The following is a 3,669-nucleotide window of genomic DNA, read 5'->3' on the forward strand; positions in this document are numbered from 1 at the left end:
TTCTCGATGCTGGGAGAGAAGGGAGACCAGGTGCTGCTTCTGGCTTCGACTGAAACTCAACTGTTTTATTTCTTGAAGTGGGTTTTTTGTTTTCCTTATCAGCTGTGTATCAACACGTCAGTGAGCTGTTTCATTCTCCTTTATCACATGTGTGCCTTTCTCCGACTAGTGGTGTGACTGCTCACTTGAAACCGTTCTGTGGGGTTTGAGCCACCGAGGGTTTTGTTAATAATAAACCTTTTGAATCAGAGAAGCCCAAATTCTCCCGCTTCTTCCAGGGCCCTGCAGTATTTGCCTACCTAAGTACTCCCACTGAGTACAAGAAAAGTATTTGTGGAGCTATTTAGCAGTCAATCTGATTACTAGTGTTGGGGTCAGGGCCTAATATGAATAATTTTATTTCCTGTTGATTGTGTCATTTCCTATCAAAAATGGGCATGTGTAGATAATACATTGTCAGTACATTTTCAATTCAAAACGTGTATCTTACACAGTTTGTTCAGCTTCCTGGAGGGGCCAGATTTGCTTTTTGTGTTTGACTGAGGCTGATTCAGAGTCCTGAGCTGCAGTGGGAGCAGCTGGCTCTGTACACAGCCATGGGGGTGAGTGCCTGAAGACAGAGCAGAGGCCAGCATTGCCTTGTCCGTGTGTGCCTGCACCTGGAACCGAGGCAGGTGACATGGTCAGGGGCTTCTTCTGTGCCTGTTGAAAACATGGGATTATTTCATGCCTGATGATCCCATCTTTCCACTGGCAGGCAAGGGCAGCCACGTCTTCCATGCTGCAGCATGGGGATCCCTTTTGGAAGATGGGGTTCAGCTTCTGGCCACGTGAGGTTGGAGGGGAAAGGGATGAGCAGGCTCTCCCTTGTCTCTCATGTGATGTGGTGCCAGATCCTTCAGCAAAGAAGTCAGGTTGCTGGTTGCATCAGTTACTGTTGGGATCAGGTTTATGGATTATTTTATTCTGCCAGAAATTTCTGTGCATGGCAGATGCCTGAAGAATCTCTGGGCAGATGGCAGGGTTTGGTGATATTTTTATATGAGCCATCTCCAGAAATTTTGGAGATGTCTTCTCCTTAGTTCTGACTGTCAGCATTCCCACAGAGAGGGCAGTGCCTGTCTTTAAACTATGGGAAGGGCAACTGATTCTTGGAACTGTTAAATGTCCAAGAATCACAGGAAACCCAGAGTCCAAAATGGAATATCTACATCAAAAGGCTGAAATTCAGATTTCTTCCAAAAGTTGAGAAGCATTTAGATTCACCTTCACTGAGGAAGTGTGGAGGGAGCACAAGCCCTCATGGGGAGTTCTCACTGGCTTTCCCCAAAGCCTAAAATGGGAGCTGCTCGTGATTTCTGGCCATTTAACTATGGATGAGTGCAAATGATCTGAACAGGAGACAACCTACAAACACATTTCAGTGATTGCCTGTGGCAGCTCCATTATACCCAGGAGTCTGACTGGTAGCTCACAGAGCCCTCCTCCACAAGGCAGCAATTTTCAAGAAGATGCAAAAAACCACTGCCACCCTGCTGAGTAACTCAGCACCTGCCTGATCCTGTGTCTTTACCACAGTCTCAGTGTCCTCTAATTCCCTCTCATCTATCAACACCAAAGTCCTTTCTCCGGCATTTAAAGCTCCCTCAGCTAATACGTTATTTCTGCTTTGTTACATTCACTTTTTGCCAGTTTAGAATATGACAGAACTACATTCCTGGAGGGTGAAATGCTCGGTTTGACCAGAGAACCGGAGCCAAGAACACAAATTCTGTATCACCGTGTGCCCCATTTAGCTTGGGATGAAGGGCTGAGATTACCAGTTACAGAGTGGGAACAGCACAACATTACAACCATCACCCTGTTTTACAGAGGATTCTGAGCAGCAGGAGTGTTTCTGTTTGACTGTTACCCACCTGGGGCTCATTTCACTCAAACCAGAGTTTCCCCGGTATTAATCTTGCAGCCCCTCCAGGGTTACTTCCTTGTGAAGGTAATAGATGGCATATAATATATATATATATATATATAATATTAGCATATATATATACAATAATAGATAGCTGTTGACTTTGCTTCTAACACATTGCTCCTGGAGAGCAGCACTGCCTGCTGAGGAGAACTGAACACAGAAAACAACACCTGCTTTGGTTTGATGTTTTAAATTACAGTGAAAGGAAGAAGCTCTTGCTTACACTAAGAGGAGAGAACAGCCCAGAGTGCAGCAGCACAGCAGTCACTCTGCTCTGGGTGGAGAAAAGACTCCTATCTCGAGATAAAATGGAAGGGGCCACTGCCAGGAGCTGTGTGCCAAAGCAAGCTCTCTCTCCCCTGCGTGGTAAATCACAGCAAGGCGGTTCTGCCTTTGTACCACTGCTGTTCCCTTGGATTTGCATTGGCTGCATAACCTTTTCCCTGCATATGATTGAATCTCCTTATGTCTTTTTTTTTTTTTCTTTGACCTTTCTCTTCTTCATGTAGTTTCACAATGGAAGCTAATTAAAAAAGCAAACAAGCAACAAAAACAACAAACAAACAAATACAACAACAAAAAAGGAAAATAAGGAAAATTCACGCTGAGGATCTGGGGATTAAACTGTCTATCAACTTTATCAGAGGGAAAGGTCTTTTTTTCTAATCATTGTTTGCATTTTCGTAGATTAACAATTTTCGAATCGATGAAGTGGTTTTGTTCTTTCAGTTTGGCAGCATTTGTGGTCCTTGTCTAAAAGGAAAAATGCTTCCAGCTTAAGAGTTCATGGAACTGCATAATTTACATGGTGGCTGCTTGCCCTAACAGGTATGATAAAGTAATTTTAGGATTACTCTGCCGTATTAAAACCTGGCATAAAATTCATGCAATTGGGCTGAACACTAGGCTTTCTACGTGCTCCTGCTGCCTCTGGAATGGAGGGTTCAGGTGCATTGATGTTAAAAGGATGCTTTTTGTGCTTTTAAACACAACAGTTCATGCTGCCAAATGACTACAAGGTGATCTCATTCGTTATTTTAAAAAATAGCCTGTTTTTTAATTCTCACTATTTCAAGGAAATTCTTGGACTCAGTGCTGACCTCACTCACCAGCTCATTGGGACACAGATCCTGTAGCCCTCTAACCCCCCAAAACTCGGAGTGCTTTGTTACACAGCTGTTCAAATTCTTTGAAGCACTTGTTACTCAGTGATCAAGTGGGCACTGAGTTTGCAAAGTGCAGGTTAGTACTGGAAAATGAAAATCTCATCGTGGGAGCAGCTGGGAAAGCAACAGCTCAGGTAACTTCAGATGAAGTCATCTGAAAAACATATGAATCTTAATAGCGTGCAGGGTGTAACCTTCGAAAAACAACCGTCCAATCCAGCTGTACAGAGCGATTTGATTCCAACGAGCCAACGAAAGCCGTGGGGCAGCGCAGCCTGGCACGGTTACACCCGTGTCACGCCTCGCCCCGCGGCACCGGGCGGTGAAACCCCGGCACCTGCACACAGGTGTGCGCTGCAGCCCGGCTGTGTCCTGCACGGCCGTGTGCCCGTGTCCTTGCTGCCGTATCCTGGCTAGATGTACCCGTGCCAGGCCGTGCCAGGCCGTGCCATCCGCCCCGGGATGGAGAGCCCCGCCCCTCTCCGGGCCAGCCCCGCCCCTCTCCGGGCCAGCCCCGCCCCTCTCCGGGCC

The sequence above is a fragment of the Hirundo rustica genome, chromosome 21, assembly GCF_015227805.2.
Source record: "Hirundo rustica isolate bHirRus1 chromosome 21, bHirRus1.pri.v3, whole genome shotgun sequence".
Lineage (NCBI taxonomy): Eukaryota > Metazoa > Chordata > Aves > Passeriformes > Hirundinidae > Hirundo > Hirundo rustica.